The following is a 17,566-nucleotide window of genomic DNA, read 5'->3' on the forward strand; positions in this document are numbered from 1 at the left end:
ATCATCACTCAAGGAAGGGGACGATGTTCTCAGAAAGGCTGGTGGAGCTTTTGATCCCATACATAATGTAGATGCTATCACTGATTCTGGCAATTTTGGAGGGAAATTAGGATCTCAGTTTGATTTGAGTAGAGATACTGAGTAGGAAACACAGAGTTTCCGAGAGAATACTTTTGTTTCGTTTGGACTTGAACAAATAGTAGAAAATATTTCTGATGTTAAGCACAAGGGTCTTTCAATGAGGACTGAAATAATGAGCATATATAACATGTACAACAAATTTCCTCCACAGATTCAGAAAGAATTACCTTTCTTGGACTATGTTGACTTTCAGCTAGAGCTGCAAGACAAGCCGGATATGATAAGAAACAAATACTATGATTTGACTCGAGATCTCCTTGCAGAGGACATTTATAGAAATTTGCATGAGGAAGGCTTTAATCAACTGGATAGTAGCACTAGTAGTGGCTCAGGTATACTAACAAGCTAAGTTGCACGGGTACCTCCCCCCCCCCCTCCGGACCATGTACCGGTTCGAACCGGTTCGTGGTTCTGGTCCGGTTCGACCTGGGTTCGACTTGGGTTCGTTTTTGGAGGCCTGGTTCGATCTAGTTCGAACCAGGGTTCGAACCCAAGAGAACCACATATAAAATTTCGGACCAGGGTTCGAACCCAAGAGAACCACATATACATTTTCCACATTACAGCATGTTTTAATTTAATTTATGTTGATACATCTTGGGTCTGGGTTGGTAGGCATTACAATGCCACAGTTTTTTAGTGTTGAGTAATCCCTAGCTGTAAAACACTTTCTATTTGAATCAAAATGCTACTAAATTTGAGACACCCACAAGAGAAGATGCTCAACATGTGGCGACCACCATGACCAATTTCGAGGAATTTCAGGGCCTATTTGAGTAGCAATATGAATTTTTCAAACACTAAACAATAAACAACGTTTTATTGAGAAATGTTGCCCTGCAGAAGAAAGTTACGGTCACATGAATATGGTCAGGTGGGGCAGCTACTTACCACATTGTCTATCACTGTTTGGCTGATTATTTCTCCTCTAGGTATATTAAAAATTGTATTAAAGAATATTGAATCTGGGACGTCAGAATGTGTTATCCAGAGGCCTCCATGAATGGTCTTTTTCCAGTTTACTGTTGTTGATCAGTGCTTGGGAGATTGTGCCCAAAGAGATTGAAGAATATTCAGCTGGTCAAAGGGATTTACCTTCTGCAAGTTAGATCTAATTAGTTTTTAACCACGTTCAATCGATTATGTTAATCATAATAAGAGTTTGGTAAATAAATTTATGAAAAGAAGAAATTTTTATTAAAACTTACTGTTGATCTGCATAAACTAATCAGATACAGTTATGAATTTTTTAAATGAAAGGGAAGAGATCTAGTCGCTAGGGGTTCCAATGATCGCTGTGGTTTGCTACTATATTGTTTATGCTGTTTTAAAGTTTTTTGTTGTTCAAATGTGTTTATGCTACTATGCTACATTCTAATTCTAACTCATGCTTCGTAAAGATGTATATATATATATATATATATATATTTTTAAAAAAAATATTTTTTTTAACATGTTTTTGTACTAACGAACCCAAACGAACCCAAACCCCTTTTCAAAATTTTGTCGAACCAGCGAACCGGTTCTCGAACCCGAACCCGGAACCGAACCGTGAACCGGCAACTTAGCTAACAAGTAATAGGGAGACAAAAATATCCTATGGAGTTGTTTACACTAGTACTTCTGATGAGCATGTTGATGGCTCAGATAGAAGATTTGACCAACCCACCAACATTGGCAACTCCCTGTCTTATTTAGACATGGAAAACTCCAGCATCTTATTTGGTGACATAAATTTTTTTTTATGATGATACTAGGTTGGAAATTATGTCAAAATTTGAGGAGCAAATGGACCGCAATGTTGGCAAGATAGATGATATGGCGCGTCTTGAGTTAGAGGACACATCTGAAAATGTTGTTTCCCTAGGTGATGAAATTCAGAAAATTCTATGGAGAGCAGCCCACTTGTGTTTGAAGGAGATGGTCAAAAACCATTATCGCTCTTTGACTTACTGGATATGCTTTTGGTCAAAGAGGACAAGATTGTCCAAGTGTTGACGAGGATGAATGATTCTTCCAATTTGATTGAGGATCTCATGCGGAAGATTGCGATAGAAGAGAGGCAGGGGAATGTATGGTGTCACAAGTCCTCTTTTACATACTATTTTTGAAACTTTGAAAATGATGAAATTTGAGTACTTGCAGCTATTAATGGATAGGGATCTAGCAATAAAATTTGGAAGGGACAAGGAGAGTGAGGTAGATGAGTTATGTCTTCAATTGAACTTAACACATTATTCCATCCACAAAGCTGAAAATCAAACGAGTGTGGCAGCCACTTATGAGAAAGATAAACAAGGTTCATGGGCACAAGAAATCACGCAAATCATTGAAAGAATTCATAAAGTAGGTAGATGTGAAGACAAACAATGTGATTCAATCACGTGTTTCCCATTTGAGACTTCTTATGGTGAGAAAAATTCTATGGATCTGCAAGTTGATGAGTCTGAAAATTCTGATTTTTATGACAGCAGCTGTACATCTTCACATGAGCACATGGTTAGGGATACCACAAGTGAGGATAATTCAGAAGTTTCAAGTAATGGTGAATCTTTCTTTTATGAAGACCTTGACATGAGTGAGAGTACTTATGGTGGAGTAGGAAGTTCAGATTTATCCTTAGCATGCACTGAGGGATTTTTCAGCTTACCCAGAGTTTTATCACCTAGCTCTTATGAGATGGTCACGGGCTACTTGTTGATTGGTGATTTTACTTGTTGGTATATTCCATCTATCAGTGGTTTGTCTGTGTATGATGGTAGTATATTCACTAATTCTATTTGGCCTTTAGGGGTCAGTGAGTTATTTGCAGCTGAGTGGGAAGAGCATACATTACCCTACGTTCCACATGAGGTGTCTACATTTCTATTTCAGCAGGGTATTGAAGACAATGTTGGCACTCATGATGTTGGTGATTCACCAACCGCTCTTTCATTTATCCAGGATCATGTTTGATTGGGTGGTCGGGAATCTAGCTGTTACTAGTATCTTACATTTGGCGGATTATGTTGTGTTGCTACATAGTCACATGATTATGATTTGTGTGTTTCAGCCTTCTGACATATCAGAGGTCCAGAGATCAGGATTACTTCGTTTTCACCTGGGTGATATAGTGATTGAGTTAGATTGGCCGGATTTGTCATTGCCATTGGTGCAAATGTTATAGGAATTGGTCGGTGGTATTTCAGACAGCGCACGAGTTCTCACTTGGGATCTAGGGGGAGCATCCCTATGTATTGTTTTCTATCGGGGAGCCTGTTGGAGAGTTTGGTTGCTATCATTTTGGGGTGGATATTGGTATATGGTTGAGCTCCCATCTTCACTTGACAGTAGAGACTCACAGGGTCACTCATGGAGTGAGGTTTTCATCCTGGTTGACGGTATTAGCACACAGGGCAGTAGCACATGGCAGTTGGTGTCCCTTTATGGTGAGACTTGGGATCTTGGCATTTAGTTATTTGACACATTGATTCCTATTGTACTATTTCACCATTCTCAGTTTGGGGAGGTGCATGCCGAGGTACATCGACTGCGGAGTAAAACCGCATTCTTGAGGTGAGTATGGGATCTTGGTATTTGGTTTCTACAGGTATGAGCGGATTGCTTGAGGGCAAACAATCTTTGAGAGGGGAGGCTTTGTAATGTCCCGTTTTTCTGGGACATTATAATTCTTTGTGGCCAGCTCACTTCGCCTAGGTTTCCGGGGCGAAAAAGTTCTTTACGGAGTTCAGTTCAAGATGTGGCCTAGACATTTCTAGTTCTAGACCCATCAGAGTAGTTTTGGTAGGTTGACTAGATGCTTACTATTTTTAGTTAGTAATCGGAGCTCAATATTTTTGGTACTTCAGTGTTGGGTTGGAAGTGTCTTGCCGAGAGCTTTCCAACGAGCTATTGCACGAGCTTATCTGAGTTTGTTTGGTCAATTATTTAAATGCCTGACGATTATATGGTTTCCTAACTAAGTCGCTATTAAAGTCATTTAACTTGTGACCTTATTTAAAAAAAGTTATGTTCACTTAAGTGACTAAAGGACAAAAAAGGTGCTTTATCCCACATTGCTTGAAGGAGCATGCATCACATTGGGAAAAGTAATAAAAGTACAAGAAGCTCCACTTGAAGGGATATATGAAGATTATAATATTCAAACAAATATTAATCTGGGAGCTAGAAACGGTTGCTGGTTATTTCTTTGAGGACGCAAACCCTTGAAGAAACTTTGGAGGTTGGACGCAAACCTAGCCTTCTTTAAGGTTTTATCTGTATTGCCAATTTGACTGTTGTTTCTGTTTGTAAGATTGGATATTCTGAATTGTTGCATGTTATTGTATTGCTGATGTATAATACAGTAACGTTACTAGGCAACTATTGGTGATTAATTACTGGTTTATATTGTACTTCTGAATATTGGAGGAATAAACAATCTTTTTTGAGTTCTCTCGTATGCAAATCTGCTGGTAACAAATTGATTAAAGTTCTGAAATTTGTATCACATACTGGTTTACTATTCGGATTTAAACTTGTAAGTTTATATCACGGGTTTTGGGAAAATATCCGGAAAGGGATATTACAGAAAGTACTAAAGTTAACAGCTCTTAAAATACATTTTTTTGTAGAATTCAGTTACAAAATGTATTGGATAAAAAATTATCATCTCAAATGTGAAAATGCATGGATTAATGGCAGCAAACTGTGAAAAACATATTTTGACCAGTGTTTTATCTCACTAGCATTTTTTGTTCACGTCTTTCCCATGTTAAGTTTGTAAAAACCCTCCCAACAAAAAAGATAGAACATGGCAACTTGGAGAATAGAGTTTGCAAACTATAATTAAAAAAATTGAAAAAAAATAAATTCAAATTTAGAGTTTGCAAATGTGTTCATATTTATGCCTTTGTGTGCACATAACAAACTCCAATAGTTTTTGTCATGTTGGCATAGTATATCTATGTACCCATACCATATTTAGCAACTCAGTGTGAAATCCATTTTGATAAATTCTTGAGGCCTTTGTGGTGCTGATTAAGGTGTGTGAAGTCTGAGGATTCATGGGCGTGTAGATGCAATAAGGAATTCAAGACTTGATTTGTCACTCGATTCTATATGTATATGAAGCCAATAGAAGTGTTGAACAGCTGCTAGAGTCTTTGTCATGATGCTATGTCCTATTATTTTAGCATAGCGTGGATCCTATACGAGTCTTTGGTGAGGCGCACCTTCTTGAACACAGAGGTGTCCAAGCTTAAAGAGAAGTCTATTTGTTGAAACTTGTCATCGTGCCTACCTCGTGCAAACATGGTGTTTGTAGAGTTCTCGTAGTTGGCAAAGTTGTAACCATGTCAGTCTTAGCATTGTCATGAGTGGATGAACAAATAGTTGGTTGAGGCAATTTGCTGCCTTGGTGCCTTTCCTCTTGCAATTGATCACCAAATAAAATTGCTGCAAGTATGTCATCCACTTCACTGTTGAGCATGTTCTCTAGCTTGTTCCATGTGCAAAAATTGAAGTGTATTAAGATCAAAATAAATGTTTGTCTCCTCACCTAGAATGCAGTGGCATGATTACACAACTTGTACAATGACATAATTATTTTCCACAGGTTGGGCAACATTAAATTGTATTAGTGAATGTTTCTAAATGGTAGTTGATTGAGCACCCAAGCTAAGTGTCATGCCCAAAATTAGGGCAAAAACACACCAACAATTTTTTTATGAAAAAAGGTAAAAACAACTAAGCTTGACACATACTAAAGAGGATATGTTGTAGAAAGATGTCAAAATGATAAAGCTAATTTTTGAGTTACAAGGTTTAGGTAGCAATTAAATTTATATAACATTACAAGAGGATGTAGAGTCGGTATTCCAACACCTTGCACGGATTCGAAACCCTAAGTTCTAGTGCTACAAGAACACTTAGTTTGGGTTGATTAAGTCGATTGATTAAACCTTATTTTCATGTTTAAAAAGGTGTGACATCATGTTCGGAAGATGTTTGATGAATAACATAAGTTACATTATGTTGATTTGATACCTTAACACTTAGTTCATTATACTTGTTCAATCCCCCAAGTGTACAAATCTGCACTTGCTGGTTGACCTAACAATACTTTAACACTTAATCCCGATTATAACATAGCCAATTAGAACTAACAAAATATTAAATATTTAACACAAATCTAATTATGACATACAATCTATCATCTAACATAATCCTATACAACTATCAAGTCATCCAAACAATCTAACCTATAACACTTCAAACTTTAACAACCTCTAATGATAAGGTTACTAGCTCAAGCCCTATATAATTACGACATACAATCGATCATCTAACATAATCCTATACAACTATCAAGTCATCCTGACAATCTAACCTATAACACTTCAAACTTTAACAACCTCTAATAATAAGGTTACTAGCTTAAGCCGTATATAATTAATTATTATTATTGGTAGATGTCTTATATAAAAACTTTTGAATTATCAAGTCATCAATTAATAATTCAATGTTATACAATTTGGAAACCACACCTTCAGTTACATTCCCAATACTATTTAATTCGAACATTACCCTGAAAGGCACTGAAGTCAATAACCCATGAAGAGACTTTATTAAATATAACATCACAATAATACATAAATTTCATTTTCCAAACACATTTATTAATATAAATCCATGTCATTATAGACACAAAAAATATAATACTAAATTCATTGAAATATTATTGACTAATTACTAACTATCCTAAGTCTAAAAACACCTTTTTCCTAATCTAACTCACAAATACCAAATTTTACTTATTACCCTTCATAAACCAACCTAAAATAACAATCAATTTACTAACATAATATTTACATAACTAAATGTTAAATCATAATCTATATTTACCTAATCCTAACTTAGCATCCACAATGAAAACTAAACATTCCAAAAACAACTACAACCCTATCGTAAACCTACCCACTTGCCCATTTGACAAGTGGTCTGACCTAAGATCCCATACGCGCTTCCCAAGCATGGGATGCGTTTTACTAAGCAAGGGTGCATTTTTCTAACTAGGCATGCGTACGTCCTAAGGATTGACATGCCCTTTTCTTGGAGAAGTTCACAAGGAAGGAGCTTAAAAAAGGAAAAGTCAAAAGAGGCATAAAGTGGTACTTCTAATTTATTACAATAATAGATAATTGTCTATTATTAGTTAATGGTAATCTATTGTAAATATCTAGTTAGCTTTAGCTTTTTTAGCTTTCTTTGTTAGAATAGAATGTTTCTATTCTTTACGATCATTTCCTAAGGAAACATTGTTTTATTCTTTTGTATATATTGACCTTTTGGTCTTTGTTAATAACAAGCAAGTATTTTACCAATTACTTTGTAATATGGTATTAGAGCCAATACTTAAAATTTTTTCGACAAAATTTATAATTTCTTTTTTGAAATTATTTGTTTAAATTTTTTGAAATTATTTTAGTCAATTTCTCTAAAACCCACCTAGGGTTCTCTGCCTTGAGAAATTTGAATCATATCACAATCTCGAGCTAGTGTTTGAATCCTTTGTGAAAAATCACAATTTCCATTAGATACGACTCTGGTCGTTTTTCTTGCTTGTGTTTTTTAGACATTTTGACTATCGTTTTTTACAGGCTCCATTTTCGTGTTTGAACAGCTCGGGATTGGGCGTCTTTTGTTGTGGACGCAAACAAAAGTCTTTATTTTCGCGTCTTCAGCTTGCACCCACGCGATTTGGAGGCTCACGTAGTTGTAGGGGCTTCTATTTCCTACCAAAGATGTAGAATCCATGGTTTTGGTTTAGATCATTATCTAAAACATTTTTTTTTGAGATCGTTTCTAGCAGCCCCGCAACCAACAAGCTCGTGATTTTAGGGTGAAAATTTGCATGTTTTTGTATCAAATCTTCATCCTCTCTGCTGTCTTTGCCAAAATGCCGTTGTTCTAAATAAAATCGACCACCTTTCTACTTGCAAAACACCATTTTTCTGCATTTTCGACCATTAATGGTCGCCAGCTAGGGTTTTCTTCGAAACCCTAATTTCTGAGCTCAATTTTTTTTTGATATTAGATTCATGGTGAGTTTTTAGAGAGCTCAATTGGGTTGTCGTTCGATTTTTCTGGGTGTCTCATTTTTTGTGCCTCAAATTTTGAGTCATCGGATCCAAAAAATGACAACATATGCCTTTTGGGGTTTTTGAGCTCTCTTCTGGGTCATTCTCCAAATTTTCTAGGGCTTTTTTTTGTCTCGAAGAACATGCCTTCACAATTTTTCACGTATTTTCATTGAAAAACGTGCCATGGCATTTCTGACAAACATTATGCTCGAGCACAACTCCAAATTCAATGGTAAAAAATATGGCACTTGGAAGCAACGGATCATCGTGGTTTTTGAATATCGGAATACCGATCAACTTGTACTAGGTGTTAAGAAGCATTCAAGTGCTCCTTGTCTTGATCAGGGTACATGGGATCTAAATAATTGGGAGGTAGTGATGCTTCTCAAGTTATCCGTGGCTGATGATCAACTCTCTCAGATTCCATCCGGTAAGACAGCTGCTGAGATCTGGACACATCTCAAAGGTCTTTATGAGACTTTTGACAAAAGCAGAGCTTTCTTCTGAATAACACTATGTTTTCTATTGTCATGGATGAGCGCACCTCGCTCCAGGCAGACCTGAATCAGATTTAGGAAATCCATGATTAGTTACTTGCCATCGGTCGGAAGATGGAGGAAGAGGATATTGTGGTTATTACTCTTCAGAGTTTACCAAAGTCGTATGAGCATTTTATCAAGACTCTCAACATCACGTCTTCTGGTGTTGATTTGAAGTTCACTAATCTTTGCACACTTTCGCTTCAGCAAGATCGGTGGAAACAACAGTTCGGTAGCAGCTCTAGCTCCACCTCCACAGAGCAAGCCTTTGCTGCGAAATCCTTTTAGAAGGATAAAGGCAAGTTTCAACAACCATCTTAGTAGAAGTCTTCTGCTCCAGCATCAGAGGGTTCTCGAAAGAACATTCAATGCAACTACTGCCACAAGTTTGGCCACATGAAGATTGAATGTTGGAATTGCTTAGCTGCCCAATCTAAGCAATTAGGTTCGTAGCCCAAAGCAAACAATAATGAGCACACTGAGTAGGCGAAATTTGCCTTTTATGCCTTTTTGGCTAAAGGACTTGCAGATCATGTGAAGTCGTTTGCCTAGTACATTGATTCAGGTGCCTCTCGTCATTTCACTCACCGTAGAGACTGGTTTACTAACTACCAACCTTATTTAGACTGTTATTTTTGGTGGTGGAGAAGAGTACACGGTTGTTAGTAAAGGCAACATTCAAATTCAGTTTCCTAGGAGGAATCTCATATTCTTTGATGTGTACTACTTTCTGGGGATGAAACTAGATCTACTCTCAGTCAGTTAGTTGTTGCGACATTCTCCACACTTGGATGTCACCTTCAGTTCACATTAGTGCACCATCATTGATCGGGCAACTTAGTCTACTGTTGTAGTGGGTCTTGAGGATCATGGTCTTTTCAGACTTACTGAGTCTGGTGATTCTTGGGACTTAGCTATGGTTTCTCGATAGTCTTCTGTTAGCACACTTTGGCATCAACGATATGGGCACTTAAATGTGCATTATCTCTCACAACTTGCTAGGGATGAGCTTGTTCTTGGATTGCCAGAGATTCAGACTCAACAGCTTGGAGTTTGTGATGCATGTGAGACTGGGAAGCAACATTGCACGCCTTTCACCAGTGGCGATTCATGGTGAGCTTCTCGGGTACTTTAGCTTGTTTATGTTGATATTTGCGGCCCTATGGCCACTCCTGTTCTTGGGTCCAGGTATTTTCTATTGTTTGTTGATGATTTTAGTAGAAAAATGTGGGTGTATTTTCTTAAAAATAAATAAGGTGCATTTCTTGTATTTTAGAAGTTTAAACCTTAAGTTGAAAAATACTCTGGGAAATCAATTATTTTGTTTTAATGTTTTCTCTAGCTTTTTGGATACACATGGCATCAAACGCTAGTTTTCCACACCCCACATGCCACAACAAAATAGTGTAGTTGAACATCGAAACCAGACAATCATTGAGATGGCTCGATCCATGCTCGAACACAGACATGTTCCGAAGAAGTTTTGGGCAGAAGCAGTTAGCACTGCAGTTTATCTGTTGAATTGGTCACCCACAGTGGCAGTCAAAGGTAAAACTTTGGAAGAGGCCTGCCAGGTCGCAAACCCAGAATCAGGCACCTAAAGGCTTTTGGCTCCCTTGCTTTTGTTTGGATCCCTGATGCGTCATGCACCAAGTTGGATGCCAAGAGTCCGAAACTCATGCTTGCTGGAAATAATAGTCTTCACAAAGCCTACTGCTTGATCGATGTTGAGACATCTCGTCTCATCTATAGTCGTGATGCAGTCTTTGATGAGCAATGAGGACCTTTCCTACCCGTTTCTCCTGTTCCTGATCGAACAGACCAATCTATGAAGGCTCATGATTTGGGAGTTCGACTTCCATTAGGTCCACTTGATGGGATGGCTCCAGTAGCTCCTACAACTCTAGTTATATTAGTGATCCCTATATAGACACCTCCGGCTTCTCTTGTAGGATCACCTCGATTTTGTAGATGCTTTAGCTGAGTTTGATCTCGATTCTTTTGATAAGGAACTTGATCACCAAGCATCTCCTAATACTAATGTTGGTCGTTCTCCTCTCCGACATAAGTCTTGGGCTAAGACACTTGCTAATCTTTGTGATGATGAGCTCATTGATGGGAGAACTGCTTGGAAAAAGAGCAAAACTATAGAGTCCGTTAATTTATTTCTCATGGCCAACATTCATAGTGTGTTTGAACCTCAAACATATTCCGAAGCTAAAGGGATTCCAGAGTGGGAAAAGGCCATGACATCTGAACACTAGAACCTATTGAGAAACAACACCTGGGTCCTTTCTGATCTTCCACCAGGGAAGAAACCCATTGGCTGCAAATGGGTTTACAAAATCAAATAGAAATCGGATGGTACTTTGGATAAGTACAAAGCTCGTTTAGTGGCGAAGGGCTTTTCTCAACATCAGGGCATTGATTATGAGGAGACCTTTGCTCCTACTGCAAAGGTGAGCACCATCAGATTAGTCCTAGCCATGACAACATAGTTTGGATCGAAGGTCCATCAGATGAACGTCAAGATTGCTTTCTTGAATGGTGATCTCCATGAAGAGGTCTACATGACGCAGCTTCCTGCTTTCAAGGTTGTTAGTAAAGACCATTAGGTTCTCAAATTGGTAAAAGCTCTCTATGGCTTGAAGCATGCCCCTCGGGCATGGTACATAAAAATTGATAAGTACCTCAGTGATCAAGGCTTCAAGAGGAGTTCTTCAAACTCAAATTTTTACATCAAGACTACTAATAGCGACATCATCCTTTTGGTTATTTATGTGGATGATTTGATCATCATTGATAGTTCGACATCTTTGATTCAGGGAATCAAACAAAATTTATGCCAGTCTTTTGATATGATTAACCTTGGGCTCATGCATTATTGCCTAGGTGTTGAAGTTTGGCAATAGTCTTCTGGTATATTCATTTCTCAGTCTAAATATGCCAGGGCCCTGTTAGACGATTCCCTATGCAAGATTGCAAACTTGCATCTACACCTATGGAGAAAGGTCTCAAGTTATCCGCAAAGTCTAATTCTTTTTCCGTTGATGATACTACATACAACCAACTAGTAGACAACCTCATCTACCTCTCTACTACTAGGCTTGATATCAGCTTCGTAGTAAGCTATATATCACGCTTTATGACAACTCCTAAGGCTGATCATTGGATGTCAGCAAAGCATGTGCTTCGTTATGTGAAGGGCACTTCAAATTATGGACTTTTGTACTCTTAAAGTTCTAATCCTAAACTCAGTGAGTTCACAGATTCAGATTGGGCAGGCTCTGTTGATGATAAAAAGTCAACTTCTGGATATGTGTTCAATTTGGGATCCGGTGCAGTCACATGGACCAATAAGAAGCAACAGGTAGTTTTTCTCCTATACAAAGGGATTGTTAAGGTAGGATGTGAAGCTGTTTGGCTTCATCAGATGTTTGGGGATATGTAGATGTCTGACTACTTTGTTTTTTGATAACGAAGGCGTTATCAAGTTAGCATGAAATCCAGTCTTCCATGAACGAACCAAGCATGTGGATGTTCATTGTCATTACATACGATAGCTGGTTGAAGATGGGACATTAGATTTGCAGTATGTTCCTATCACAGATCAGACTGCAGACATCCTCACCAAGCCTCTTGGTCCTAATAAGTTTGTCAAATTCAGAGAACAACTTGGTGTTCTAGATAGATCAACCATTAAGGGAGGGTATTACAATAATAGATAATTGTCTATTACTAGATAATGGTAATCTATTGTAAATATCTAGTTAGCTTTATCTTTTTTTAGCTTTCTCTGTTAGAATAGAATGTTTCTATTCTTTACGATCGTTTCTTAAGGAAACATCGTTTTATTCTTTTGTATATATTGACCTTTCGGTCTCTGTTAATAACAAGCAAGTATTTTACCAATTACTTCGTAATATAATTCTCCCAACTTGCCCAATCAAAATTCAGGAATTTAATGGAGATGTGGATGCTTGGCAAGGGTGGCAAGGGTTTTCAACGCATGGGGATGAAGGGAGTACGTTAGGAGGGAGAGAAGCAAGTGAAAAGGGGGGTAGGTGGCGATGGAGCTCTAATTTTAGAAGCACCATTTTTATACATTTTCATATCTTTTCTTTATTTATGTCGTGTCTATGACAATGACAAGAGTTTACATGCCATATACTGATGATTATAAGGAATCAAATTATATGAGGAAGGGAGCAATGTGAAGGTTTGAGTGAGCTATCAGAAGCTGTTGAAGTGCCAAAAAAGAAAGTATTAGCTTTGTTCTCTCCAAGCTACTAAGTTTTTCCAAACAACTAAATTCGAATGGGCAGAGGCAGGAATTCAAGTTTGTAGATAGGAATGTAACATGCTGAATTTTCTTATTCATTGAAAGAACTAGAATTATCTTTATCTGGATTAGGATTTCAATCTGAAACTTATGAGGACACTCACGGTTAAGATGTGTAAAAATCACAATTTGGAAATACTTTTCTTTTGTGCCTTGAGATCCAGAGATTACAGAACTATTAGAATGTTGAACGTGCAGAGACAAAAACATTGATGGATGAGATTAGTCAAAGTTGAGATGAATTGACATAAGCAAACCTACACAGACCTGCAGAATGGCATTTGACATAGATAAAGTCAAAAGATGTCGGAAGAACAAAGGCAACTATATATACAGATAAAGACAGGGGAAAGAAGTTGTCAAAGACATGTATTTGGCACTACATGGGAGTGTGTCTAGTGATGAAAAACTTTCATCCAAGTCTACAAATGTAAACAAATTGGAGAGAGTTGTGTAAGACAATGGTACAGATCAGCATACGCTTGAAATGGTTACATGGAAGAAGAGAGTTCCAATACAACAAACTATTATTTTCAGAGTCTTCAAATAAGAAAGATAGCAACAGAGATGTTTGAAGGAGGCACAATGGCTGTTTGGATAGAAGGATTTGTGGATTTCTGAGATACTGAGAGCCTTATCCAGTTTGGACGGGTTTTGCTAGAGAGAAGCCATTAAAACGTTATTTCCTACCAATCGCTGTTCAGCGGTTCATTTCTAACATTTTCTTTTGTTTCATTGCAGGAACTATGGATATACATGTTAGAGGCATATTTGCGTGAGTTAATGTTATGGAGATTTGAAGCATAAGATGGAGGATGCGTGCGAGGAAACAAACCATATAAGAAGAAAATTCTCGTGCGCATCGATCTTGGCCAAGCATGAAGGGTATATGCATTGGAAGGAACGCAACACTTGTGTGATGTGGAACGTCAGGTTATATGGGTGTCCACGCATAAAGCAAAATATTCAAAACTGATTGCCAGTATTTGAATGCAGAAGTCACATAACCGATGATCACATTAATTAAAAGTTATATTAATGTTTCATGTTTGGTTAGTTGTCATGAAAAGGTGTGATCTTTAAAAAGAGCAACTGACACCTTTTACCTTTTATAAATATAAGATGTAAAATTAGACAAGAGACAATATTCATTCTTATATTTTAAAATTTTACCTATCCTATGCTCTTATGATGTATTATATTTTTCAATGGGCGGAGAAATGAATTTTTGAACTAAGCTCATGGATTTGAGTTAGTGGGTGGATTTTGTGCGATCCGGATATGTTCGCAATAGATGGATCATCTGTAAGGAGTGTCTTTATTGTGATTTTATTTCCGACATTATTATTTATTTTAAATTTTGAAGTTTTAAATTATTAATAAGTTGTGTCTTTTATAAATGTTTTTAAAAATTATTTTCTATAAATATTTTAATATTTGGATAAGTGGACTGGGTCATTATTGCATTTTAGACTTGATAAACATAAATATTGTGAAATATTTAATTATTTTCATATTGATGTCTAATTTGTCTCCACAGGAGCTAAAGTGCATTTTAGACGAGTTTAAATTGCGTTTATATAATTCATCCGTCGTGTCAAAATTATTAAAATTGTTTATAGTTTAAATATATTAAAATTAATAAAGTTGTACGTCTCAACTTATGATATTGACTCTGATTGCCCATTTAATTAAAGCACTGGTCTTTACTCTTGAGTCATAATCCATATGTTGGCAACTGTTTCATTTCTTTCCTTTGAAGGACTAATATATTCATTTGTTGCAATCATCTCTAATAATCACTTTTATTTAAAAAACATTCATATAATTATTTACTTTTATTCTTAATTTGTAATTTGCAATCTTAAATCTTCTATAATTCTTGCCGTTTTGAAAGTTTTCATCGCATTCACATTCTAATAAATCTGCTATAAGCATCTTGGATCTAAGGTTGTTGTCTAGGATCAGGTATACCCACTGACGGAGCCTTAATTTTTGGCTTCCATTTTTAGCAATCTCAAATCTTTAATCATAAAATTGATGATATTTTACAATATGCCAAAATCAGAATGCAAGTCTTGTAAAAAGTGTCTACCTTCAGAAGATATCATGCACTTGGAGCAAATCCAATACACTTAGCAATATCTAGCAAAGATGGACATTTAGAAATGATACAGGAGTCGCTGAAAGTGGATTCTTATGCCTGTTATACGAAGGGAATGACACCTATTCATGTTGCAAAAAGAAAGGGCATCCTTACATTCCTAAGGAAGTACTAAATTTCAGACTAGATTGTATTAGACTGGGTGATCAAAAGCATAAGATGAACATTCTGTACTTGGTCATGCATTGAATCTCAATTTTAAGGCAGTCAATAAATTATGTCACACTGTGTTGGATATAATACAGATTAAAAGGGGCTACTCATTTGCACAACTCTCCGTCTGGAGAGCAGTGAGAGAAAGAGGGATCGTTGATACAAATCTAAAGAGAAACTATGTTCATGTGATCTAAAGAGTAATGATCTTGAACTGTGTTGCAAGTTCGGCAGGTATTTGAGGCTCCTAAGGACTGCAGAAAGCATGTGATGGAACAGTACACGTGCCTGGAGTTGTTTTGATCGCAGAGAGGCATACAACCAAAAATGTGCCTCTTCAAACTAAGGCCAGGAAATATAAATATATTTTTATTTTTTCTTTGATTCAGATAAATCATTTTTCTGAAATCTGCATACAGTGATTATATGAGACAGAACTTCCAAACATGGTTAATGATGATACAAAGAAATGGTTAGCAAATCATTATAGCAGTCCGCATAGATATCAAAAAATGGTTGACTGCTTGAAGAAACCTTGCTATTCAAAATAGTCATCACATAAATTTTGGTTTCCACAGTTTTGTTCATGTATGACATGGACTTTGAGTTGAAGATTATTAGCGTTTCATTTTCAGTGATGAATCCAAAGAAATCTTGAACAGACATGATATGTCTTCCAAGATGTTAAAAGCCTTGTATGGTATTTGTGAAAGGAGATATTCGATTGAACAAATCTCACACAACCTTTTCTACCAAGTAAAGATAAATGGACATTCTGTGGATTGAGGGACAGTTTTCTTTTGGACTAGAGGAAACTAGAAGGACTCCTCGATTATTATCCATCCACCATCGATTTAAATCTTATGTGATTATTAATGTCTGATGCATTTTTAATGTTGCTGCAGGTTCTAAAGAGGAAAACGGGAGACTAGTTATATACACAAGGATATGCGATAAGAGCACAGTGATTAACGGATAGATCCAAGCATCCAAGTTTCTATGCATTCCACTGTAGAAATTTTATTTTCTTGGCTGGAGTTCAAGGACAGTACAGGCCTGACTGAGGGTTTGCAGCATTGGAACTCCCAGCTTATGTTTTAAAGTGTCTGGAATTACATGTTGGAAGGAGGAGCCCTCGCTAGTATTGAAGCCCACTTGTGTGATTCTCACCGTTTGCGAATAGATCAAAAGAGGAGTTACCATGGATTGTTGATTACGGAAAGGATAAAAATAGTGGCAATCAAAGTATAAAGTTCGAACAGATGTGGAACCTGCGCGGAAGGAAGGGGCTGAGCATCCAAGTCTTTACGGGTTTCACTATGCCGATGAAATACTTCGCCGTAGAAAGAAGAAATTATTTCCTCCCACTATAGTCTTGGCCTGAATCTCACCACAAATTTGTGCATCGGGAGTTTTATAATTCAGACAATTAAACTATAGGAAACAATTGATTAATCTTCTTAAGAGCCCAATAAGGTACAAGGCCTAAAATTATTAAACCACCGGGATTATATTAAAATTTTATATTGGTGGTTATTTCTCATGAACAGGTGTGATGTTTTATGAACACCTTTCAAAACTTATAAAATGACATGTAAAATCAATTGAGAGAGACAATAGTCATTTTAATTTTTTTTTACCTATCCTATGCTCAATAATGTATTATAATCTTTTATTGGCGGAGAAATGAAGTTTTGAACAAAGCCCGTGGATTGAATTACGGAGCAAATCTATATGCGATTTTGGAATTGAAATGCAGTAAATAGATCATCTGTAAGGAGTGTCTTTATTTGTGATTTTATTTCCGTCAAAGTTATTTATTTTAAATTTTGTAGTTTTAAATTATTATTATTTTGTGTCCTTGATAGATGTTTTTTATTAATTTCTATAAATATTTTAATATTCAGATAAGTAGACTGGGTCGTTATTGCATTTTAAATTAGATAAACATAAATATTGTAAAATATTTAATTATTTTCGTATTTATGTCTAATTTGTCTCTGCAGGAGTTAAAGTGCATTTTAGACTAGTTTAAATTGTGTTTATATAATTGATTTGTCGTGTGTGAATTATTAAAATTGTTTATAGTTAAAATATATTAAAC

General features: G+C 36.6%; 1 protein-coding gene across 4 annotated transcripts in view; it reads left to right on the forward strand.

The window, feature by feature from the left end:
* Positions 1-17,566, forward strand: part of LOC149556792 (uncharacterized) — a 59,374-nt gene that overhangs the window by 29,960 nt on the left and 11,848 nt on the right. The window lies entirely within an intron of this gene.

The sequence above is a fragment of the Cupressus sempervirens genome, chromosome 5 (assembly GCF_028749045.1).
Source record: "Cupressus sempervirens isolate cs-2001-9-10 chromosome 5, ASM2874904v1, whole genome shotgun sequence".
NCBI classification, from domain to species: domain Eukaryota; kingdom Viridiplantae; phylum Streptophyta; class Pinopsida; order Cupressales; family Cupressaceae; genus Cupressus; species Cupressus sempervirens.